At 38.9% G+C, this 27,866-nt stretch overlaps 2 pseudogenes; one reads left to right on the top strand and one right to left on the bottom strand.

Moving 5' to 3' along the window:
• Positions 1 to 7,373: 7,373 nt before the first annotated feature.
• On the bottom strand, positions 7,374 to 8,773 carry LOC149244186 (mannose-1-phosphate guanylyltransferase 1-like; annotated as a pseudogene).
• A 6,301-nt stretch (positions 8,774 to 15,074) lies between these two features.
• On the top strand, positions 15,075 to 22,334 carry LOC149244185 (cullin-1 pseudogene; annotated as a pseudogene).
• Positions 22,335 to 27,866: the final 5,532 nt, after the last annotated feature.

Genomic DNA, 27,866 nt, shown 5'->3' with positions numbered 1-27,866 from the left:
AAATGTAAGTGTTTTGGTTCCCATTATGTGTTACATCCCTATTGTATTGCCATGGCCTTCCTAACATAATATGGCAGATGTCCATTGACAAGACATCACACATAATTTCATCTTTATAACTTACAATTTGAAATTCTACCTTACATTGCTCAGTAACCAAAACTTGATGACCCTTTTGTAACCAAATACCTTATAAGATGTAGAATGTGGTGTCTTTAAGTTTAACTTTTCTACAATTTCAATAGAGACTAGATTATATGTGTTACTGCTATAAATCACAAGTTTGCAACACTTACCTTTCGAATTTCACATAGTTCTGAACAAACTCCTCTTTTGAGATAGTTCTTTGGTCTCTTTTTCTGCTTGGATCAAAACTCTTTTTAATAGCAAAGATTCACCTTCCTCATGAGCATTTACAACTTCAACTAGATTTCCATCCTCCACTTTTTCCTCTGCTACATGAGCACCTTGGCTTGCTGATCTATGTTCAGAATATTCCCAAGACACATGTCCTAATTGTCCACAATTGAAACATCTGGGTTGATAATCTCTTCCTCGACCTCTGCCTCTGGAAAATGATCTCCTCCCTCTAAAATCACTTTCTCTTGGTGGTTGACTACTAGAACTTCCTTCTTCTTCCTTTAGAGACTGAACTCCTTATTTTCATGTTTGTCCTTTATCCTTTATATAACTTCTTCCCCTACTCAATTTTTTTTTTTTTGGGCAGTCTTCTCTTCTACTATCAAAGCTGTTTGATATGCATCTTCCATAATTTTCAAGGGCATCAAGCTAATTTCATCTTGAATTTCAAACCTTAAACCACTAATGTGCCTTGCAACCTTTTCATCATTCTCTTCTACATGTCCAACCCTAATGTTTAATTTGTAAAATTCCTCAGTGTATTCTTTAATAGTCACGTTCCTTTGTTTAAGGTTCTACAATTGCTTAAAATATTAATACAATAATATCTAGGTAAAAATTTACCTTTAAGTTTCACCACCATCTTGTCCCAATCTTTAATTTTGGATTTTCCTTTCCTCCTTCATTCATCTTGTACCTCATCCCACCATAGGGTTGGATGTACTTTAAGTCTAGTCACTACATACTTGACTTTCTTATCCTTGTCAATATCCTCATAATCAAAGTATTTATCTAATTCATGTATCCAACCCATTAACTCATCAACATTCAAGTTACCTTCATATAATGGTACTTCCATTTTTAGCTTGGTAAACATCTTCAACATTTTCTCCTCGGGTGCCCCCTCTGCTTCTTCCTCACTAGAAGCCTCTTCTTCAACATCACTGGCATCTCCCATGCCAATTCCTCTTTTTTGTTCAGCTTCCATGGCGGCCATCCTCTCATGAAGTCTCCACAATTCGTCTTACAAAGCCAAATTTGCTACAGGCCTGCCCACTCGTGCTCCCCGAGATGCCCCTCTTGCTGCTTCTTGTTGATCTACCATTTTAGAATGACTACTGTTGCTGATCTGATACCAAATTGATGCCAAGGTTCTACCAAATTATTCTTCATGATTTTTTTTTTTTTTTTTTGTTAAATACCAAAGTTTACACATTCATCCAATGGGATTGCAATATAACTTGAAAAAAATTTAAACCCCTTCATATCCATTCTATTTCCTCAACAATTGATAGCAGACTTAACAACCGACTGGAATCATCCACCATACTATGTTATGATGTTTAATTTTCCATGATGTAATACTGAATTAATAATCATAAATAAACCACACTGGAAATTATTGAATTTCTTCTATGCATGTATCCTGACTGCAACAATATTAACACTCACACATATATTTTTTATAGAGTAATCAATCAAAGGTTGGATCATATCAATTCAATCGACTAGTATGTAGAAATTTTAACAACCTTTCATTTCGTTATAACTCCTTTAGAAGAACTGCTGGAAAGAGAAGCAAATGGTTGCTTGGAATATGCATCAAATCAACAAGTACGTTGCCTGTATATTCATTTACAACACTCTAGCCAACCAAAATAATATCATATCTTGAAAAATATATTACAACAAGATAGTTTTTTCCTTCAATGAATCAAGAGAGGACTCATAGTGGAAAGAATTAGATTTATCCTCCTCTTACACACATACTTCCAATCCTTCTCTAGTTCTCCACATACTTACTAATTTATAAAAATCATTCTAAATCTAAAATAGGATCAAGATCCATAATAAGTGGATAAGACCCATTATTTTAGTAACTAATTTGGAAAAATCAAAACTACGACTACTTTTTATTTTTTGCTAGCCTAATCCATAATATTCGATGATAATGTTTCTAGAGTCTGACTAATTATTACAAAATTAAAATCATTGCATGAGGAATCCAACTTCCTCAAAAGAACAATACTAGCAATTGCCCCTAAAGGTGCAAAGGTACACCAAAGGAATAAAAGAATTGGGAAAATTAGGAAAGTTATGAAGACAAAATGGATCACAATCGCTTTTACTGTTAAGGTAAATACAACTCAAAAGACAACTTCAAAGAGCTAGACAAAAAATTGAATCTACAACACGTTGCCACCTTCTTGCCTAATACCAAGATCATGGTTGGGGCGACTAGGCCATATATGCGGGCTTCAACATTTGCACTCAATATTGTGGAGATAAATTTTGATTTTTGATTTTTTTAAATGAGATTTTAAACTTTTTGAACTCCTAAATTCTGCCAATTGTATAACTCGAACTTTTAATTTTAACACATATCTACTAAATTTCAATATTTTTTTTTGAAAATTATGCCCTATAAACTCCAAAACTTAGAATAATTAAACTATAATTTTTTTCAACAGACATGAGTCATTGTGCCCTTCACCCAGATTTAACGGCACAACGATGCTTCTTTAAATGATATTACATGTCCATGATGATTATTGGGCAGGTACGATGTGGTTGCTTGTGTTTTACATTTAACTATATGTCAAGGCACCGATCAACTTTCCTTCTACAAATGGCAATATGCCCAGAGTAATGGGCAAGTGAGATATAGCCTATGCTTGGAGTACTGACTAGGTGAGGAATGACCATTTTAGGCAGTAATGGGAGAAGTTGGTTTTGAACAGAAAAAAATTCCATAAGAATTTACTATAGTAGTTGTTGTTGGACAAGACTATCATCTAATAAGTTGTCAATATTTTTTTACTCTAAAAAAAAGTGAATAGTTTTTTACTATGAAAAGAAGAGTCGAATATATATATATAAACTAATTATAATATACATGTTTGACAAGAAGTAATAAGAAGCCATTGCTTTTTCTTGAATTAATAAGATGTCAATGATTTCTTAATCTAAAAAGAAAAATGTATAGTTTGATGGTTGGATATTTCCCCCCTTTTAAGTTGATCACGTTTTTATATTATTTTTAATTTTTAAATAGATTTAATTATTTGGAAAATTATAAATATTTAAATTATATAAATTCACTAATTTGAGCAGAGCGAGGAAGTGTAGAGAGGAATTGCAGCAGCAGAAGGATTGTAAGATGGCGGAGCACCATGACAGGGGAGTAGGAAGGTGGACGAGGAGTAAAACAACAACTCCAGCGGAAAAAGGCAAGGGCACTGTTGAAGACGCTATGCAGAAGGTTTATTTGACTATCCAGGATGACTCGGAAGAAGACTTTGACATTCGGAATTTCTTTGCAGAAGAGGAGTTTCAACGAGGTCCGAAAGGAAAAGCGGGTACAGGGAAGACCCAAGCGCGGAATTCGGGGGACAACGAGGAGGAGAGTGAGGATCTGGTAAGAGACGAGGAAGAGGAGGTGGAGGGACGCGGTCGGGGCAGAGGAGCGTGGGGAAGAGTGAATCAAAGCAGGAGAGGGAGACTTGCTGGGTGAGGCAGCCGTGGGAACAGGAATGGGCGTTCGGAAGTGGAGGAGGGAGCAGCTAGTGAGGTAAGAGGAAGAAAGAGAGGCAAGAAAGACATGCAGAGGCGTTTACAGGAAGCAGAAGCTGCATATGTTCTGGATACAAATCCAAATATCAGAAGGATGATAGAACAGATGGAGGAAGAAGCAATGCAGGGGTACTCAGAACCTGAGATGGAGGATTGGGAGCAATATCTCCCTGATCCTGGACATACGCGAGGACGAATGTCCTTATATAAACAGTCTTTACATGTTTATTGGGGCATGAAGCATTTATTAGCTAAAGCTATGGAACAGGTGGCTTTAGAAATGGCTGAACTGATTCAAGGCATTCCTACCATGAAAAAGGAATTGAAAAACATTCAAGTCACTCTACTGATGCAAGACAAAAAGATGGATGATATCATGAAGCTGCTTCAAGCGGGGGGATTGGGCGTCAAGATAGAGAACGAACCAAAGACAGATGCACCGAACCAGTAAGAGATGTAGCTGATGCTTGGAGGTTTTTATATATATTGCTGTTTTGTTGTTTTGCTGTTTTGGAAATATAGATGTTACTGTATCAGAAAGCAAACAATGTACTGGTAGTAAGGATAGATGCATATTTAGCGTGGATAGATAGGTTGGTGACATACTTTTTTTGGATGGCTTTGAAAAACTTTAGATGGTAACGAAGCCCGGTTTCCCTTAAGGGCGGGTGGAGACCTGTCCCATTTTGTAATATTTTGGTTTAAGTAATGAAAAATAGAGCAACGCCTTAGCTTACAAAAAAAAAATTATGAATTTTCTAGTTTTTAATCAAAATTCTTATAAAATTGACAAAAACATCTACTCAAGCTAAAAGTTATTTTATTAAATTATAATTATAATTATATTATTATTTTTAAAAAGGAAAATACATTTTATACTTTGGAAGATACTAATAGATATGACCAATAAATGCTTATGTATAAAGTATTAAATGTTTATATGTTAAATTTTTCATTTTCTAATTTAAGGTTAATTAGATTTTAGAATATAAATTTTAGAGAAAAATATTAAGTGTTTTTTCTTTTCCACGAAAATTTAATAATATAAATTTTGATGATATTGTTCTTTTTAACTATTTGAAATATTATTTTAAATACATAAATGAATTTAAATCCTTGAAAAACCTTTAAAGCAATTAATAAATATCATCTTAACAAATTTCAAACTCACCAAATAAACAAAAAAACTTAAAACATTTAAAATACACACTTACAAAAAAAAAAACAAAAAAAAAAACCAAAAAAAAAAACCAAAAAAAAACATTTAGAGAATTTAAAATCTAATAAACTTTCAATAAACTATAAATTTGATCACAAACCACATCAATAAAATTAAAATTATCTCTAAACTATTTCTACTTCAACTCAGATTATTTCATTTCATTGATTAAACAAAGGTATTTATACACATCCTCATTTCACTGATTAAGTGGAGGTATCTATACATGTCCTTCCAACAGAAGTAGAGTTAAGATAGATCTAGGCTGGTTATATATCAGTCATCATCATATGCCTTGATTGAGTGAATATCAATATTTTTTTTATATATAAATACACAAAACGTTGCTAAACAATAATGGTTTTAAAAAATATGTACATAATGTACACAAAACAATAGAGCTTAAAAATGTATTAATTATGGGGAAATGCAATTCTAAATGAAAATACGGGAATATCTTCTCAATCGATATTAATTGCCATCTAATATCTAATATTTTTTTATGGTCAAGTATGACGATAAGATATAAACTTTCTTCTTTGTCATATGGCTAATACTATGATATTGTTACGATATTTATTAGGGAACTTTAGCACTCAATTTCTAACTTCCAAAGCCTTTTCAACCACATACAAGCTTCCAAGTGCTATCTAAGGTGGGCAGGTGGACTTATGGAGGCATGCTCCAACCTCCATGTCATCATCTAAGTGAACATTCCACCTCCAAAAGTTATGCAAGGGTATGCCTCGTCCACAATTGATGCAAATAATCCCCATAACAATTTTATCATTAAAGCTTACAAAGGTATACATATTTACCCAAAAATGTTATGGGAATGTATCAAACAAATGTCTAATCTGACCACGCAACAATGAGGAAATCAAAGCCATGCAAATAGAAGACAATCCTTGCCGTTCAAAGCAATTTAATTCCAAAACCCAACTCATAGGGGTAGCTCAATTGACCACTTAGATGTTATGAAATACTATGTAAACCATGAAATTCAACATTTAAATCCCTGTGGGTCAAACCAACAACAACAAAAAAATCCCAAGGCCCTAGTTCCTAACATTCAAGTTTTCTTCAACTCACATAGACTTCGCAGACTTCATTAGTGGCATGCATACTCAGTATAGTAGAGAATTCTAAAAGCCAAATGAACTGTTGAAAGGAAGATTAAAGTTTCGCTTGTTAATTAGGTGCTTGCTACATATTAAAGCTAATGGAGAGAAGCATTCCCAGAGAAGATTCCTATGTATTGCAAGGCTTGGATCTGATGGTACAATTCACTCTGCACAAGTATATGTAGAAATTGACAAATCCCACCTGCTAATCTTTATACTAAATCTACTCCTTCTTACATGAAGGTCCACTATAATCATGAACATGTTTTGGATGAAGATGCATGCTTCTAGTTCCACTAGAATGAGCCAATTTCTCAAAAATATCATTTTTACTAACTATTTGTGAACGTGCTCTTTAATGACAAGGAAATAGTGTTAAATGTTTAACATAAATACTAGCTTAAAATTGATAATTTTGATGGCATTGAAAAATCTAGTCCCCTCAATGGTTGATGGACTTCCATCATTTTGATATTTCTCAATCAATATCCTGTGCACTCTCTCTAATCGAAAGTTTTATTATTGCCTTGCATCCTTAAACCTTATTCTTGACATTAATTTCTAGGTTCATAATCTGCACAATTACCTACAAATATCTTTACCCATGTGAAAGCTTCTTTCCTAGATAGATTTTAACCAACATGTGCGTTAACACACAACTTACTTCTTTCCTAGCTTGCTTTTAACTAACATGTGCATAACACACGTTTCCTTGATATGGGATAATTTATCAAAAATAATTTTTACCTATTGACTATTATAAAACCAAGAGTGCAAAAACATAATAGTATAGACAATTTAAAATAAGAAATACTGAATCACAACTTTCCAAAGACATCATGACTAAATCAGTGCTGGTAGGAAAACACAAAGTGCAAGCCTAATAAAAAAACTCAGGGTTTTCAGTCAGCTTGAATTTTCCATTCCTCCCCTAACCTCCAAAGAGAGAAACATAAAACAATGTGCACCCCAAACTCCCTGATTGGAAAAAAAATCCTACAACATAGAAGATTATCTCGTCTACTCACCCCCAAAATCTACGACATGGACAAGTATCATTAGTATTATAATAACCAATTACTTCTCCATATTTCCAATCACATGACAATTTCTGGCTTGAGAATGCTGGTTTTGATTTCTTTATGAGGAAGGACCACACCTCCATTGCTGTATACCTCATCAAAAACATGGACATCCTCCCCCGATATGGTCATGTTTTCAACAAAAGCCCATTGAGAAGCAATAGAGTGCCAACCAATGCTATTTCCAAACACACAAGCGTGTTTCTTGATGCACACTCCACGCATAATGGTGCAATGTAATAATATCACTCCTGCCTCAATCACACATCCTGGGCCAATGGCCACATCTGGCCTAATAAAGCAACCCTCACCAATATGTTCGATGCTGTCAACAATCACATTTCCAACAATGTTAACCCCAGTTGCTAATTTATTCGAAGTGCTTCTTCGAAAAGAATCTAAGTAGAGACTTAGGCCAGAAATATAGTCTCTGGGTTGCCCAATATCTATCCAGAAACAAGGTAAAACCATAACATAGAGATTATTATCCTGTGCAATTTTTGGGAACACTTATTTTTCAATGGATGTGGGTCTCAGCTCAATTGGGTCCAAAACACTGGGGTTCAGAAGGTAGATTCCCACATTGATATTGTTACCAACAAAGACTCTATGGTTCATAAGGTAGATTCCTACATTGATCTTGTTACCAACAAAGACCCTAGGCTTCTCAACGAACCTCTCTACCTTTCCAGTGTCCTTGTCAAGAATAACAACACCATATTTTGAGGGTTCATCAACCTAGTTCAAGAGATCAATTCTTTACTATTTACCTTACCAACCATGAAAAAATTGAAAAAAGAGAGAATTTACATAATGAAATTATGAAAAGAAATTCCATTGCAATTCATATTTTACGAAGACATGCCCTGCAAAAAAATAAACCAAGGAAAATGATTGCAAGTGAAAGGGGGCTTGAGGTAGGACATCAAAATGTATGGTGGTCACCATGATGGATGATTATCCTCCATGTTTTGTATGGAATAAACCATTTGATTTAATGAGTATTCATTGCTTTCATCGCCGCTGAGAACAAAAAATGGCTCGCCCAATCCATCTATTAGTTTTTCCCTTGGAACAGCTAAAGGCCCAGTAGTGCCCATGGGCTTTGTTTCCTACGAACATGTAATCTTAATCCCAAGTTTCATTTGAAACACCTTCAAGAAGCTCAACATAACTTCATCAATACCGATAGCTTTGAGTACTTCAATCTGCTCAGAAATTGAAATCCAATTTGTTTAATTTTCCAGACAAGAAACAAACAACCTCCTTTATCACTACTAATGTTACAAGTTTATTAGCTTTACCTGTTGCAAAACCATTGGCTTATTCGCAAAGTCAACTAGAGGCTTAGGGACGCTCAGTGTTAAAGGGCGCAACCTGGTTTCAAAACCACCGACCAATATGAGGGTCTTCATGGTGTCCAACTACTTCTCATAGCTGTTCTAACCATTTCCCTCCTTTGCTAATAACCAGGAGTTGAAGATGCCCGAAATGGGTCCCAGAAATCCCATGCCAAGGCTTGAGAAATTGGTGGCGGTGCGTTGGAATGTGATGGGTACTAGCCATGTGTTAGATTTTTAAGCAGAAGGAGGAAGATGAAAATACACTTCTGTGATTGGCTAAATCTGCCTAGCGAAACCCATTGGAGGAACACCTTTGGTGTAAATATCTAATAATGGTTACAAAAAATTTCCGATGCTCCTACATCACTATGGTAGTGCTAGAATTACTAGGTCTATCTCTATGTTAGTCATGTTAGGTTTCAGTTTTGGTTTTGGTCTTACTGGTTGAATCTGTAAGGCTTCTTCATGGATCCTAGCCTCAATTTCATGATGCATTCTTCTCTGCTCTTCTTTTTGGTCAACTTCAAATATTCTCCATTCCCTTTCTTACCTTATTTCTTCTTCTTCTTGTTCTTCAAGTTATTTTGGTGGGTTGTTCTGATAGATTTCCCTATTATCCATACTACTTCTTGTTCCTGCCTTATCTTATCTTCTTTGTCACTTAGATCTATTTATTGCTTAGTTTTTGGCTTCGAGGCTAAAGCTTGTGATTTAATTTGTTATTCCTCTGCCTTTCTTTGGTACGAATCATAAGCAATTCTTGAATTAATTTCCACATAATTCCATGCATTATTTTGTTTTTCTTCATATACCTAAGTCTTTGACTATTACTTGCATCTAATTTTTCTTGATTGGCAATGATTTATGACTGGTGGTCTAGGATGATAATTATGATATTTCATATCCCCAAAAGGAAAAGTGTTAATGTATCTCGCTCCTCCCTAGCCTTCTTCACATCCATTAACTGAGAGGCTTTGACATGGAATGCCATATGTGACCATGGAAGTTTCTTTATTATTGTTAGAGCATCACCCACTCTTGTATGAAATTCATATGCTATTTCTAGCAACACAACATGGTATGTTACAAAAATAGGAAGTAGGTTGGGATGTTTGGTTTTCCGAACACTAAGATGAATGTACGGTTTTTCACCACCAACTAATTGCCAACAACTGGGATTCCCTGTCTAGAAATTTCATACATGAAAAGTGTAGCTTCGTTAAACATGGCTTAATATAAGGGAATCAAGAAGTCATGACAAACCTATGTGTGTCACTAGATATATTGGTTCTTTCAAAAGATTGTACAAGAAATATGTACAATTTACTCATTTGGGGCCCATCTCCACTTCATGATTGTGATTACATACTGACACATATCGCATCTAACAGTTATTTCAAGTTTCTCACTAGGATGTCGACCTAATAGAAGATTCTACCTTCAACAACCACTACGTAAATTTATGCTTTTGCTCTTCCATATAGTCTATAGATCATGGAATGATGCAGGAGCATCTAACCCCCTCCTTAATCAAAGAAGAATCCAAAGAAGGGCGAAGAGTACGTGGATCAGAGGAGCTGAATCAAAGGAGAAAATAAGGGAAATCTGCTTTAAAACAGAACTAATTTGTTGGAACAATGAGGTTTAGTTAATTGTGATTATCTGCCATGAATGCAACGAGAGATTTAAGAAAGTTTGTTGAGTGATTTCGGGAGAGATTTTGTGGATCTTAACTGATTCATGCCTTTGTAAATGCTTTATAAGCGAGTCTGTGTGCGTGAGATATAGGGGGGCGAGTGAGAATACAATGTAATCAGTGTGGATTTATTGACTAAGGCTGCAATGCCTTGGATTTAAGCGATTTTTGTACAGAATCAAAACTATATATTATATCGATTTTTTGCAGGTTGATTTATGGGTTTTCAGAGGTTAAATTTATGAGTAAAATCCTATGTTGCGAGCTTGTTGATCGACATCGATCACCTAAAGGATCGATGGCGATCTAAATATAGTTTAACTGTTATATATGAGTGTTTCTGGTAAAAGCTTGTGTCAGCGTTAAATAGCGGTCAATCTGTTTAAAAAACTGTGTGATGATTGATGTTGGAAGCTGTCGAATGCCGGACGCAGAGAATTAGGTCGAACGTATGGTGGAAACACAATTGAACCGGTGGGAATTTACGCATAAAAAGCAGTGCAACTTTGGCAATTAGTAACAGTCACAACCTCTTCAAAATCGTGACGGTTTTTTTAGCCAACAGGGATGCAGGATGCGTTGGTCCAGCTTGGTAAGTTGAAAGGGAAAAGGCGCATATATATTTGGTACCTTGGTTCGGTTGAAATGAAGAATCGAAGATACATAATTTTGTGAAGGCCAAATGATATTGGTGATGTTTGCCGTGAAAGGTTTACCTTGCATCAATTTTCTTAGAACGCTTCCAATAAAGACTTAGTGGGCCATAACCTACAGGTCCAAGATCAAAATTTCTACAAGAAAGGGGATTTTGGCAATACCCAAGATCTCTTTTCATCAAGTGGTATCAGAGCAGGAAAGGATTTCATGCGAGAAGAAAGAGGAATGCAAGCAAAAGGGGAAAGAGGTACAGTTGTATTAAAGCTGGGGAGTTTATGGTCTTATTATCGTGCAGATGGCGGCAACGGAAGGTGAGAAGATTTGCAGCAACCTAGAGCAAGGTGTGCTCAATTGGTTCCAGAGGAGAGAACCAGAAGGATGCCAAAAGACCGAGTGCGGAGGGCTTGGTGAGGTATTGTGTAACAGAGGAGACTGTTACTGCAGAGGTTGGTTGCAGCTCACAGAAGATCATGAAGGCAATTCCACTGAAGAAATGCAGTGGTTAGAATTGCTAAGAACAAGGAGAAGTATATGACCAGGAGGTCATAAAAATTTTTGTACCTCGGGAGTCTGATGCAGGAGCATCTAACCCCCTCCTTAATCAAAGAAGAATCTAAAGAAGGGCAAAGAGTATGTGGATTAGAGGAGCTGAATCGAAGGAGAAAATAAGGGAAATTTGCTTTAAAATAGAACTAATTTGCTGGAACGATGAGGTTTAGTTAATTGTGATTATCTGCCATGAATGCAACGAGAGATTTAAGTAAGTTTGTTGAGTGATTTCGGGAGAGATTTTGTGGATCTTAACTGATTCACGCCTTTGTAAATGCTTTATAAGCGAGTCTGTGTGCGTGAGATATAGGGGGGCGAGTGAGAATACAATGTAATCAGTGTGGATTTATTGACTAAGGCTGCAATGCCTTAGATTTAAGCGATTTTTGTACATAATCAAAACTATATATTATATCGATTTTCTACAGGTTGATTTATGGGTTTTCAGAGGTTAAATTTATGAGTAAAATCCTGTGTTGCGAGCTTGTTGATCGACATCGATCACCTAAAGGATCGATGGCGATCTAAATATCGTTTAACTGTTATATATGAGTGTTTCTGGTAAAAGCTTGTGTCAGCGTTAAATAGCGGTCAATCTGTTTAAAAACTGTGTGATGATTGATGTTGGAAGCTGTCGAATGCTGGACGCAGAGAATTGGGTCGAACGTATGGTGGAAACACAATTGAACCGGTGGGAATTTGCGCATAAAAAGCAGTGCAACTTTGGCAATTAGTAACAGTCACAACCTCTTCAAAATCGTGACGGTTTTTTAGCCAACAGGGATGCAGGATGCGTTGGTCCAGCTTGGTAAGTTGAAAGGGAAAAGGTGCATATATATTTGGTACCTTGGTTCGGTTGAAATGAAGAATCGAAGATACATAATTTTGTGAAGGCCAAATGATATTGGTGATGTTTGCCGTGAAAGGTTTACCTTGCATCAATTTTTTTAGAACGCTTCCAATAAAGACTTAGTGGGCCATAACCCACACGTCCAGGATCGAAATTTATACAAGAAAGGGGATTTTGGCAATACCCAAGATCTCTTTTCATCATGGAAGCTAAAAAGTGGTGTAGAGTCTTGAGAATGTCATAGTATATTCTCTTTTAGATCACGTTCAAATTCTCCTTTATCAGCCCATCACTTCTTTAGGATTTCCCTAGGAAATACCTTGAAACTTGTAAACTAGTCTTCATCCAGCTTTGGGTAGTTTGTAATATGGTTCTATGTTTGAGGCAGTCAATAAGGCCAAGGGTTTTCCATGGTTATCTCAAATCACAGTGTTCTTTGGATCTAAGTGCTACAAAATCTTTTGTATTTCCTCAATACACAAAAATACTAGTGGGTAAGTTGTTATCTTCCGTAACCAAGACATGTTTACTACCCTGCAAATTTCAATGTTTGGCTTAGATACATCAAGTTTATTTTTATGGAACTTTTGGTATATTTAAGGCCAGCTATAGGCATTGATTTTATCTATGAAACATGGGGTATTATAGAATTATGGTTAGAAAGGGGTTTCTAGCTCTTCCTCATTTGGATTTTTAGTTGTTGGTGCCTTGCCAACCCCTATCTTAGGTTTGGACATGGATTCCCTGCAAAAAATTGAGCAAAATTTCCACTAACACATCATGGGAGACCATCATTAGCTTGCAACACTCATATGAAAATTGCATGTGTATCTTTTATGCTCTTGATTCCTCCACTTTGTTTCTTGGATACAATTTCAAGTTTCCTTTCATGCATAGAACTACAATTGTTATTCTCCATTTCCTTTTCTAACAAATAACCAAAAATATGCAGTTCCCATTCCTATTGTAGAATTGATATTGTAATTTCCTCATCATAACCATATTCTTTATTGTGCAATCTATGACATGTGTCTCTTCCTCTTTTTCCGTGTCTACCTGCATATTGAGATTCACTTCCACTTCAAGTAGTTTTAAGTTTTAATGGATTCTCCTATTTCTATCACAACATGGGAGTGTGGGCACCTAATCATCACAGTGCCCTCATTTTTTTATTGAGCTTTATTTTTCCTTGTAGTTTCACTGCCACAACTATCATGCCTCTGGTTACCTCTTCTTCTACCTTTTGAATTGTCGTTCTTGTATGAAAATTTCTCTTTCTATATTTATCCATCTTCCTTGTGGACATTATTCATCTTCCTTCTCCTCTTTCACTTGAGAGACCTTACCTTTTCATTTGAATTTGGAAACATTAGCTTTATCACTACTTCATTTTTAGGTGGCTAATGCGGGTCTTACCTTAAGATCAACTTTGTCTTTTGTAACCTACTCATGTAGTGAAATCCTCTTCACAATTATCAACTACAAATAGACCATAAGTAGTTTCCCTTTTAGAGAAAGGAAATATTTTCTACCTTAAACTTGGCACAAATGGTCCTTTTTTACCATAATAGTTGGAGTTCCTTCCCCAAGAGCGATGGGCTCTTCCTTAGAAAACCAAGCTCTCCTATTCTCATGATCATTTTTTTATTAAGCCAATGAGCGTAACTGTCGGCCAAAGGGTATTTATTATATTGATTCCATGTCCTATAAATTCAATTTAGCATTGAATTCGTGGCCATACAATACATTAAATCATCCGCAATTTGAGTTTGTGACCACACCTTAAACATCGACATCAACATATTTTACTAAGTGCGAGCTCTGTCCGAAGTGGTGATTCCTCGCTTTGTTTCAATTTAGCATTGAATTCGTGACCATACAATACATTGAATCATCTGCAATTTGAGTTTGTGACCACACCTTAAACATCGACATAGACATATTTTACTAAGTGAGAGTTTTGTCCGAAGTGGTGATTCCTTGCATTGTTCCAAGTGGTGATCCTACGAAATAATATTGTTTCGTTATTGTGTGGAGCCACAGAGTGGAAATCTTGAATGGTGTGCAACAATAATTCGAAGAAGAATATATCGCGCTACAGTGAAGAGAAGGTCACGCAAAAGATAGATTCGGATAAGTTGGAGAATAAATCGCTCAAGAATGAAGAAGAGAAGGTCACATAGAAGAAGTTAGATTATTTATTATTGGCGGGCAAGAATGAAGAGATTATAATGAAGGTATGGGCATTGAAGATATATTGGGAGGAAGGACGAGCTTTGATCTCCAGAGGTTTGGAAAGTTGAGAAAAAGTGTAGAAGGAGACTTTATGAATGATGAATTATGTTTCTCTTCTAAGGATTTTATGAAGTTTATATTACTATTTGCCAACTTTGCTCCCAAAAACCCCCCATGAATACCAACAACGACTGTAAGAAATGTACAGGAAGTCGTTTGAATTATACATATCTTTGGTGGTTTTACCAACATTGAGTAAACAACAGGGTGGTGATGGTGGGTTCATTTGTAGGGAATTTGAGAAACGTTTGGAAAATTAGAAGCTTATGGTCCAATACATGTCAAACATGTTCTCTCATTTGGATCTCTACTTCGTGGGCGGAAAAATGGGTGTTGTGCTGCCCAGTCTCAGACAAGTTGCATTGATCTGCTTCCGTGAGCTTATGTATGATCACGTACGGATGGATGTGAAGAATGGTGTGTTGGATTTGATAAAGCGAGAGCGCGAGGGAGAGAAGATTGACAGGGCTTTGGTGAAACACGTTGTGAACATTTTCTTGGAAATTGGTAATGGTAATGGTATGGACTCCTACAAGAATCATTTTGAAAAGCCCATGTTTGAAGATACTGCAACTTACTATGCTCGAAAGGCCGCTTTATGGATTGTACAGGAATCCTTGCCCCAATATATGCTAAAAGTTGAAGAGTGTCTGAAACATGAGAAGCAGAAAGTTGCCCCTTATTTGCACTCCAGCAGCGAGCACAACTTAATGGAGATAGTAGAATATGAACTCCTCTCCCGCTATGAAACTCAACTTTTGGAAAAGCAGGATTCTTGTTGCCGTGTGTTGCTTAGGGATGACAAGAAAGACGACCTTTCCAGGATGTATAGGTTGTTTTGTAAGATACCCAAGGGCTTGGAATTAGTTGTGAGTATTTTAAAAGAACATGTTGTTAGAAAATTATATATTACAAAGCAATGGAACACATAAAATATTGCAGAAATATAAACACATAAAACACATAAAACAAGAGAGACACAAATATACGTGGTTCACCCAATTTGGGCTACGTCCACAAAGAAACAACCATTCCTTCCTTTTATATTATCCAACAAACTGAAGAGATACAACCTACAACAGATCCACTGTAATTCCCTCTTCTCTCTTGCTCAATCTCCTCTCTCTTCTCACTTATAATATAGATCTACATAGATGCAATACAATTCCCTCATATATAGTGAGGGGTTTCTTTCTAGGGAAAAAAACCCTAAATTAAACATAACTTATACCGTCAGATTTCTGCCTAATGAACGACCCAGATTGACTACAAAATTACAACATTTTACAAGGCAATTTTACATCTATTTTTAGCTTCAAGGGCATCCGCCCCCCCTAGACCCCCCCGGCAGCGAATATTTTACGGGCGACAAGTTGCCGCCCCATTACGAACTGGGGTCCAATGTGGCGATACCTTTGAATACATAAGATAATAAGGCTCCACACCCAACAATCTCCCACTTGGAGACTAATTATAGCAACTCCACCACTGCTTCATTTGTTGGACAATGACTCTCCTTGGTTACAAATTTTGTTAACATATTTGCAGGATTCTGGCTAGTGTGTATCTTTTCCAGCTTCAACTGTCCATCTTCCAACATTGACCATATGAAATGGTACTTGAGCTGTATATGTTTAGTCTTGGAATGAAATGAAGAGTTCTTTGCAAGATGTATGGCACTCTCGCTGTCACTGTATAACCTGCCCAACTCCTGCTTCTTACCCAATTCATCCAGAAACCTTTGTAACCAAATCATTTCTTTACTAGCCTCTATAGCAGCAACATACTCTGCTTTTGTTGTTGAGAGTGCAACAACACTTTGCAATTTTGAGACCCAACTGACAATTGTTCCACCTACAATAAACACATACCCTGTTGTGCTCCTCCTGTTATCTCTATCACCCGCCATATCTGCATCAACATATCCCTGTAGAGCAATGTTTGAACCACCAAAACATAATGCTTGATTTGTCGTACCTCTCAAATACCTGAGAATCCACTTCACCGCCATCCAATGTTCTTTTCTTGGATTGTTCACGTACCTACTTACAACTCCCAATGCATGTGTAATATTAGGCCTTGTGCAGGCCATTGCATACATTAAGCTTCAAACTGTTGATGCATATGGAACTTTAGATATATGAGCCATTTCTTCCTAAGTCTTGGGACACTCCTCCTTACTTAATTTGAAATGGCTAGTCAAAGGTATATTAACTGGTTTTTCATTTTGCATATTAAACCTTTTAAACACCTTTTCTATGTACTCACTTTGAGATAATGTTAATTTGCTATTCTTCCTGTCTCTAGTTATTCTCATACCAAGGATTTGTTTTGCAACATCCAAATCCTTCATTGCAAATGAGTTTGCCAATTTTGTTTTGAGCACATTTATTTCTTGCATGTTAGAACCTGCAACAAGCATGCCATCTACATACAATAACAATATAATATAGCTGCCATCATTTTACCTTTTGAGATAAACACAATGATTAGAGTGACATCTAGTATAACCTTGTTTAGACATAAACCTGTCAAATTTTAGATACCTCTGCCTTGGAGCCTGTTTTAAGCCATACAAACTCTTCTTCAACCTGCACACTAGTTTCTCCTTCCCTTTTACCTCATATCCTTGTGGCTGCTGCATATATATCTCTTCCTCCAAATCCCCATGGAGAAAGGTTGCCTTTACATCTAACTACTCAAGATGCAAATCTTCAGCTGCTACTAGACTTAAAATTGTTCTGATTGAATTCATTTTAACAACAGGAGAAAATATCTCATCAAAGTCTATACCCTTTTTCCCTGCAAACCCTTTCACCACAAGTCTAGCTTTATACCTTTTTCTACCTCCATATTGTTCCTTCAACTTGTAAACCTATTTATTCTGCAATGCTGTTTTACTTGCAGGTAACCTGACTAAGTCCCAAGTTTGGTTATGTTCTAAGGAGTCCATCTCTTCTTTCATGGCTTGCTCCCACTTCTTCCTGGTTTCTACCTGCACTGCTTCTTCATAACGTTCTGGTTCACCAGAATCAGTCAACAATACATAATATAATGAAGGAGAGTATCATTCAGGGGGTCTACTTATACGGGTAGATCTTCTAACACCACTTTCAGGTGTTTGAGGTGCTTGTTGCTGTTGTGGTTGTTGTTCTGGCCATTGATCATTATGATTTTCAGGCACCATCACTTTTTCTGTGATCTCATCAAGCACTGTGTATTCTCTGTTTTCTTTTTCTTGTTTCTTTTCCTGTAGTTAATCCTTATGCAAAACCTTTCCATTGAATATGACATATATGCTCCTAATGATTTTTTGTTTTTCATAATCATAAAAGCGATAACCAAAATTGTTAACACCATATCCAATAAAAGTATATTTCTTTGATTTTGCCTCAAGCTTTGTTCTATTTTCTTTATTAATGTGGACAAAGGCTTCACAACCAAAAGTTTTTAAAAATGAGTAGTTTACCTTTTTACCTGTCCATGCCTCCTCTGGAATACCACCATCCAAGGAACTTTAAGGCCCTCTGTTTATTAGATAAACAATAGTATCTACAACGTCTGCCCAAAATTGTAAAGTCAATCCTGCATGCAATCTCATGCACCTTGCACGCTCCATGATTGTCTTCTTCATCCTTTCTGACACACCATTTTCTTGTGGTGTTCTTGGAGCTGTCTTCTCTCTGCGAATTCCATTCTCTAAATAGTACCTATCAAACTCTTTTTTGTAATATTCACCTCCATTTTTTTCTGATCTGAGACACTTCAACCTTTTTCCTGTCTCATTTTCAACCAAAGCTTTCCATTTCTTGAAAGTATTAAATACATTAGATTTATTTCGAATACAATAAATCCAGGTTTTTTCTAGTTGCATCATCAATAAAAGCAACATAATAATGAGAGCCACCAAGAGATGATACCTGAGCAGGTCCCCATACATATGTATGCACAATCTCTAATTTTTCGCTCTTCTTTTCTTTCCCAACTCTAAGGAATCTAACTCTCTTCTGTTTTCCATAAACACAATTCTCACAGAATTTTAAATCAACATCCTTCAAACCTGGCAACAAATTTCTTGAGTGAAGAATATGCATCCCCTTCTCACTTATGTGCCCGAGCCTATGATGCCACAATGCTGTATCTTCTCCTGTAGAGGTTAAAGCATTAACATAATTAGAAATACCATTGCATAAATACAATGTACCAACCTTTTCTCCTTTTCCTATTACTAGGGATCCTTTAGTGACCTTCCAGGTTTTATCTGTAAAAGTAGTCACACAGCCTTCACCACCCAACTTCCTTGTTGAAATAAGATTTTTCTTCAGATTTGGAACATGCCTTACCTCCTTCAATAGCCATTGGTTTCCATTCTTCTGTTTTATGAAAACTGTACCCATTCTAATGATTTTACAGGGTTTATCATCACCCAATCGAAGCTATCCAAAATATCCTTGAACATAATCATGAAAATGTTTCCTATCAGGTGTGGCATGGAATGAGGCTCCTAAATCTACCACCCAAGCATCAATAATATTTTCTAAAGAAAGAATCAAAGCATCTTGCAACACATCACCTATTACATTCGCTTCATGATTATTTTCATGCTGTGCGTCTCCTTCTTTTCCCTTCCAAGACTTGTAGTCTTTCTTCAAGTGTCCTTTCTTCCCGCATTTCCAGCACACTATCCTCGATCTGGACTTGGATCTGCCTTTTTTTGACTTACTGTGATATCCAAGGCTCTTTCATATTTCCATTTTTCTTCCCCTATTCTCTGTAATCAAAGCATTACCTGATGTCTCATTGGAGCTTTTCCGTCGCATTTCCTCGCTAAGGATTGCATCAACAACATCATCAAACTTTAAAGTACTGGATCCAGAGATAGAGTTACTAATGGCCATAACTAAACCATTCCAACTTTTTGGCAATGAACACAGAAATAACAGAGCCCTAACTTCATCATCAAAAGTTACCCCTACAGAACTTAACTGACTGGTAACTGTATTAAATTCATTTAAATGATCAGCAACAAATCCACCTTCTGACATTTTCATATTAAGTAAACACTTCATAAGAAATACCTTATTTGAGGCAAAGGGTTTTTCATATAGTTTGGCCAAGGTCGACATTAAACCCTCTGTTGTCGTTTCCTTTGAAATATTAAATGCTACCGACGCCGCTAGGCACAACCGTATTGTTCCAAGTGCTTTTCTATCAACAATATCCCATTCTGTGTCTATCATACTCGTCAGCTTCTTTTCCTTTCCGCTGAATGGTTGGTATAGATCTCTCTGATACAAATATTATTCCATCTGCATCTTCCACAACTGGTAGTTTTGGCCATTAAATTTTTCGACCCTAAACCTACCATCTTCTGCCATTGCTCCCACTCGAACCAGGAACCCTTCTCTCCTGCAATCTTATCAGCCAAATAGACCTTCGGCTCTGATACCAATTGTTAGAAAATTATATATTACAGAGCAATGGAACACATAAAATATTGCAGAAATATAAACATAGAAAATGCATAAAACAAGAGAGACACAGAAATACGTGGTTCACCCAATTTGGGCTACGTCCATGGAGAAACAACCATTCATTCCTTTTATATTATCCAGCAAAGTAAAGAGATACAACAGATCCGCTGTAATTCCCTCTTCTCTCTCGCTCAATCTTCTCTATCTTCTCGCTCAGAATACAGATCTACATAGATGCAATACAATTCCCTCATATATAGCAAGGGGTTGCCTTCTAGGGAAAAAAACCCTAAATTAAATATCATTTCTACCGTCAGATCTCTGCCTAATGAATGACCCAGATTGACTACGAAATTACAACATTTTACAAGGCAATTTTACATCTATTTTTAGCTTCGGGGGCAGTCGCCACCCTCGGACCCCCTTTGCAGCGAATATTTTACAGGCAGCGTTGCCACCCCATTACGAACTGGGGTCCAATGCAGTGATACCTTTGAATATAGAAGATAATCATGCTCCACACCAAACACATGTAACAACCCAAGTAATAACATTGATTAAATGGGCAGAGGATGCTGAGAATGATAAGCATGAATTTGTGCCCAAGCTTATTGAAATGCATGAAAAGTATATGGGTTATCATCTGTAGAAGAAGGCATTTAAGCTCTCATGGTTGCCAGAAAATACAGAAAATACAATAATCACATATGAAATTCATGAATATACCTTCCAAAACATTGTCTTCCTCAATGTATTTGCAAGCCCACTTGCAAGATAGAATGATACTTTCATCTGTGTCCCTGATGTCAGCAATTTGAATTCCAATAAATCATGATTAAGCAAGACAAAAAAATATCAAATAAGGTGAATGTTGGCTTGATGGGCCCTGACCCAGGTTCAACGTTAAGCAGCCAAGAAAATCCCTACACTAATGGCCCTTTCGGCATTAATCCGTGGAGCGCGGACTGAAGTCTCACTCGAAGCATTATGGGGGGATGCAAGAACCAAGTTTCTGCACCTTGAGATGGTTTTGATGTCGGTTTTTAGACCTTCACTATGCCTTCACACAGATCGATAAGCCCTTTAGGGCTTATCAATGTACTTCTCTTATTTGTCCTTGGAGCCTCCACGAAAGTCTCTGATCGTCCTTCGCGGACCCTAAATAGATAAAACAGGTGCTTACGCGCCTCTGTAATTATCCTTACTTCTGTGTATACCCAGATTAGCTTAAGTGTTGGTTAACTTTAACATGCATTACAGTTATCTTTGCGTAAACATATATTCTTACTTGCGTTCATATGACAAAGTGAAATAAATAGATTCACGCATCAATATAACATTAATTCATAACCCCAATATTCAACATAGCATAATCACAAAATTCATAGCAGAAGTAAAATAACGCACACACAGATGGAAAGCACACAATAATTTTAGAGTATTTCTCTCTATTGATGATTCAGATTCTCAATACAGACTCTATTTTCCCTGCGCACACAACTGCAAGGGTCCGCGCACTCACCTGCGGACTTCTACCCTAGGCCTCTATGCACTTAGCTGAAGAGCCTCTTCCTACGCTAAGACTCTTGCTCTTAGCTCTTTATAGACTCATCAAGTACTTCTACTTCACTTTCTCCTCTAAGACCTTGTTTTTATACAAACCCATGGTCCGCGAACCAAGGGCGTATCTCTAAAACTGACACAACCTATCTAGACTAAGGGTAGAAAAACCTTTTTGGCTCTTGATATCTTTGTGCTCCGTGACCACAAAATCAAGAGACTTTACATTTCCTTATACAAACTTCAAGCCTTCTGCCCCAAAACTTGGGCTTTTAACCCCAAAATTGACCCCCAGGGGACCTATTCCCAACAAGCCCCCAACACAAACATGGTGACTCACCCTTGAGTCACTTGGCTAGTGAAAAGATCTTGTCACGAAGACCTCCCAGCTCGACTTGGACAACTACTACCTCTATGGTGCACTGTGTTTCCGCCTACTTCATCTCCTTGACCAACTACTCTGTCGCTGGCCCTGCATTGTTTGACTTAATCTTTTGCTTAGTCTCCTGCAGACTAGCCAACTTTCCTTCAATAGTGGCCATGATCAAGTAGGCCTCGTCCAACCAAGGCTTCAAGTGAGCCTTCAGCACAACTTCCTTGTGCTAAGCTGCATCTACCTTCTCTTTCAATGCCTTGGCCTCCTGCAACTTAGCTAACCTCTGCGTAATGGCGACAGTGCGCGCTATCGCTTTGACTTCGTCGTAGCACTGCTGCAGCTCTCGTGCTTCTGTTTCCAACCACTGTATAGTAGGATCTTCTTGCAAGCAGGTGACTACCTGGAGCGACTGCTCGAAGAGCATGGTACAGTCCTTCATTATGCTCTCTATTGCTGCTATCGCATCTTTCACAACGGTCTCATGCTGCTCTTTGATCTTTGGCGGAGTCAAAGACTGGGCCTTCAATTGCAACTTTGCAATTTTGAGGTTCAGCTCTAGTTGAACCTTTTCCAATTCAGTTCATGCATCGCTCACTCCACAAACGAGCTTCCGAACCCTCACATCTATCGACTTAGCCTCAGGGATGCACAACTCTGGGACAGTCTTACACACCTTAGCCACGACTGTGTCAATGCGCTGGTTCTTGTCTGTAATGTCTTTGACAAGGTTAAGGGCAGAATCTCTTTGCACGGTTAGTTGGGCGTTGTTGACCTTCTGTTCACTGATTACCTGTAATGCACGTTGTTCATGGGCCCGAAGTTCCATGATCACGCTATCCTGCAAAAGGTAAAGCACCTCATTGGGAAGCACGGTCAAGTTGAGTTCAAATCTCTTGAGTGCACTGATAACGAGTTTGTCAACTTCAGCCTTTGCTGTTAGTGCTTCATCCGGCAGCACTATTGCTCGGGGATCCCTTCCGTGCAGCATCCCTGCGGCTTCTAAGGTGCTAGGTGCCAAGCTGGTTAACGCCGCGTTGGTCTGTATTTGTGACGCGTGGATCTGTAGCTCGCACAGACCCGTCTGTATAGCACCCAACGCTTGCTACTATTGCTTCTCAAACTACTGCAACAGTTCCGCGGTGGCATCCCGCACCGTATCACCTATATCATTTAAGTCCCCCTTTGTTAGGGTGATCAGGTCCAGAGACGTCTTGCTAGCCTTGGACTTCTTCCGCGGCCCTGCTTTCTCTGGATCTCTAGTGTGCTTGGTGTGGAAAGGAGACATCTCCAGGTCTGCTCCTCCCTGCCCCGTTTGATCATATTCTTCCTCGGTCTTCGAGGAAGGCAAATTCTGACTCCGGTCAGATCCGCGCTCCTCTTGGCCTGCCTATCCACCTGACTGCTATGCGACAGCGCGCTCAGCCTTGGCCTTGACATCAACCTCCTTTTTCCTCTTCGCGACCAACTGTTCCATCTTCAGCTTAGCTTCTTCCTTCTTCCGCTGCGCGACGGTCTTGCTAGATCCTGCTGTCGAGTCCATGGCATTGCGTGAATCTGTCGACCAACAATCAAGGACTGCTGCAATTGCATCATCTGTGGCCAAGTATGGAAGGTCGTGCCATTTCTACTCAGGGTCCTTCCGCACCCGTATTGAGAGATGGTGGAGGTCGGCCTTGAATTCCATGTATTCCTGCAACTTCTCAAAATTTGTAGGTGTCAATCGCGACTTGCGGTTGATGGCCATATGGATGCTCATTTCCATCAAGATCCAGAAGATCTTGCTGTCCTTTATCTACTGAGGATCCTTCGTTGCCCACAACGAAGTGAACTTCGTTGCCTCTTGTAGGTCTGGCGTGACCAAAGGAAACTAGCTATCTTCAGGTAGCTCCCACACAACCAGCACTATAGAAAACAATAGCCATGCATAGTGGAAAATTTTAATGTGATCTTGTGCCTCGTGGTAGTTCATGAGGAACTCACCGTAGACATAGCGTGCCAAGTTAAATTGAACTCCCTCCACACACTGGGCCGCCAAAACTATCATTGGTGCCGACACTTCATTTGCGCGACACTTCCGCATGATCTTCCTTGCCAAGATTTGCGTCGTCACTTTGACAGCAGGGTCACAGATACTCGAAATGGCGTAGCCGCGCGACTTCTTTACAAGCTTGAATTTTTCCTTCATTGCCTCGGCAAGCGCATGCTTGCCAACCTTTCTGACAAATGCCATGGATGGATTTTCTCCTGTATATGGCATCCACGTGATCCTATGGATCATCATGTCCATGATGGGTATTGACTCCTCCAACCACAGACACCCATCATGCACCAAGCACATCAGCTACTTGATTACTACCAGCGTAATAGGTGCACAGTTGTAATGCGACACGCTGCCTTGTCCACGCCTTTCAGCCACTTCCTCAAATCCAACATGGTAACACTAGTATTTTTGTGGAAGACGTGGTGCATAAGTTGGTTTGTCGCTAAATGAGGGAAGCGCTCCATGTTGGCTAAGTCCCAGTCCTCCAGCTTCAAAAGGGGGACACGCCCCAAGCATGGTCCCTCAAATACAATTTGGTCTGGCAGGAGCGGTGTATGCAGGGTGACCTTACTCTCATCAGTATCTTTGGGCACCTTTGTCTTTCCCCTATGCGGAGGAATGTATTCAGGCAGCTTAGATATGGGGTCCGACCCCTTAATTTCAACGGCCTCTGTTTCCACTACAATATCCTCATCATCCATGGGGATTTCTTCAGCCTCTTCCTCCGGCTCTAGGTCAATCATTTTGGCCTTTTCTTGCACGGTGGGTTTTCCCAACTGTGGGTGCTTCCTAGGTGATGCACGCACTGGTGGCTGCATTTTCTGCTTGTCCTTCTTCGGTTTTGGCCCTTCCTGGGTTGGCGTAGGCCTTGACCGGGGTGTCCTAGGGGATTTAGGTACTTCTCTCGGTACTTTCGCAGGAGAAACTTCTGAGGTAGCTACCTCTGTTGCCATATCTACCTCTAGAATAGCTCCCTCGGCTGTCACTGCTTCAACGCTCATAGCTTTTGCGGGCATCGACATGATGCTATGCAACAACTCTTGTGTCTCCTGTGGCAATGTCTCAAATACTGAACTTGCTAGCAAAACTTCAAAGTTTTCACGGTTCATGTGCACCTGAGAGCTTAACAACTCAATTCTCAAAATGCCAAGTGTTTTTCGCTGGGCAACCATCTATGATTTATAGGCACTTTCAAGTTCAAATCTGACCGTTCCCCCCAAAATCGGTTCATTAATGCTAGATTGGCAACAGATTTTCAAAGATCTGGTCCATAAATTCCAACTTAAATGCCGCCCCCTGCTCCCTTTGGCCATTTTTTCATCGTCAAATCATGAACAATGACTTTAATGGTCACTTTTCGTCTATCCTGCGCGGTTTTTCCTTTGGTAGCGCAGCTGCCTGTGTGGTTCGGCGAGCTCTGTGACATTTCGTCATTCCGCGTAGTTCCCCAATTGTGCAACTCTTTGATCCGGGCAGTGTAGTTTATAGTCCCGCACTTCCTTTCAGCTGCTTGGAGTGCCAAGACTATGCTTCCCTCATATAGTCACTTAGTTGGATCACTGGTGTATGGATTCAATCGGCTGCCATTCACCTCCCCTTGGAAGGGTTCTCCATTCAATTTGACCAACTGAACTGCTCCACCATCGGTAATCTCCTTGATGACATGTGGCCCTAACAAGTGAATCCTAAATTTCCCTGGAAATTTATCAAATTTACTGTCATATAACAAGACTAGATCATTTACCTTGAAGGTGCGCAGTTTGATGTGCCGATCTTGCCATGCATTTCCGTGCTCCTTTTGAACTTGTTGATGAAATCCAGCTAGAAATCGGTTCTCCTCAAGCTCTGATAGTTGCATGAGCCTCTCTTCCAGGGCTCTGTGATCCGCCATTCCTGTGTGTGCCACTATGCGCAGAATAGATACAATGTATTCCATTGGCATCACAACTTCTACGCCATACACGAATCTGAAAGGCGTTTGTCTAGTCAACTTCTTGCAAGTCATTTTGTAGGCCCATAGCACCACGGGTGCGCGCACATCCTAGTCATTTCTCTGAGAATTGCAGACCTTCGTTAGCACACTCTCTAGTATCTTATTGAACAATTCCACTGTCCCATTAGCCTGTGGATGATAAGGCATACTTTTCTGATGATACACCTAAAATTATTTTGTCAACACGTTGATTGTTTCGTTAAGAAAGTGCATACTGCGATCGCTCATCAATATCTTTGGACAACCAAATCTTGTCAATGTATATTCAAAAATAAACTTTGCTACTTTCATGCCTGTACAGTCCTTCATAGGCTATGCCTCTGCCCACCTGGTCAAGTACTTAGTCGCGGTGATGATGTAATGCGCACCCGTCTTCTTTTCTTGAGGCTGAATGGGACCCACAAAGTCAATCTCCCATTTGTCGAATGGTTGTAATGTCACCTGCGGCATCAGAGGTAGTTCATCCCTCCACAATGGCCTGCCAGTCCTTTGACATGCATCATATTCCCTACAATATGCTTTCGAATCCTTATGCAAGGTTGGCTAGCACAATCCAACGTGTAGAATCTTCTGCACTGTTGCTTTCCCTGCATAATGTCCTCCTGCAACTCCTCCATGAGCCTCAGCAAGGATGCTGCTTCATTCAAAGTCAGGCACATAACGTCGCAATATTTCATCTGACCCCATTTTGTACAAGTGCCCTGCAATGATAGAAAAGTCTGCCACACACACTACTAGTTCCTTCTTCTGCTAGCTTGTATAACCTTTCGGAGCTGATCCTGTCATTACTGTCATTAGGAAGTGGATAATATCTTCAAAGTGATTGTCCACGACACGCACTGCAAAGAGCTATGCGTCAGGCAGTCCTTCCTCCAAATTAGTAGGTTCCTCGCCAGTTTCAATGCGCGACAGATGATCAGGTCTCGCATTCAGTCATCCCGGCTTTACAATAACTTCAAAATCGTACTCCTGGATCAACAACAACCACCTACATATCCCCCCACCCCCAACACAAGCTTTTTGTTGGGTTGTGTTATATTCTTTCCATGACTAACCTACGTAGTGAACTAGGGGGTCAGAGGGGGGCGGAGCCTCCCCTTCGTTGCGCCGATTGCGCAGCGGGGGGGTTTGAGGGGGGCGGGTAGCCCCCCTCTACGGGGTTCGGGGCAGCGCCCCGAGAATTTTTTTTTTGGACCCTATATTAGGTTGGGCGAACCTACCTATGGTTTTTCGGTCCATGGTTTTGGACGCGATGGTTTTCAGTCCATGGTATTGGATGCTTCAGCATGTATAAATATGTATTGTAACATTGAAAGGAATATAATGAAAAATCAAGTTGGTAGTCCCGCTTTTGGGATCCAGGGGAAATCTCTGTGTATATGTGTTTTATGTGTTATGCTCTCGCATTGTTTATTTTTCTGTGATTTAGAATTCGTATGCAGGTAATTTCTGTACAGGGTTAAAACCTACATTTGGTATCAGAGCTGTTTTGGCTTCAAGGGGATGCCTTTGTTGCTGAGGGGTTTCGCTCGGGCCTGTGGTAGACCCTGTTCAATGGGAGATTTGCGAGATCGATTCTGATGGTGAAAGAAGATGGCGAGCAGTGGAAAGATAGAGATTGAGAAGTTCAATGGTCAGAGTTTTGAGTTGTGGAAACTCAAGATGGAGGATCTG

This window comes from Pinus tabuliformis, chromosome 8 (assembly GCF_031772625.1).
Source record: "Pinus tabuliformis cultivar Carrire ecotype Pingquan chromosome 8, CPIR1, whole genome shotgun sequence".
Classification (NCBI taxonomy): domain Eukaryota; kingdom Viridiplantae; phylum Streptophyta; class Pinopsida; order Pinales; family Pinaceae; genus Pinus; species Pinus tabuliformis.
This window is presented reverse-complemented; position numbering and strand designations above follow the sequence as displayed.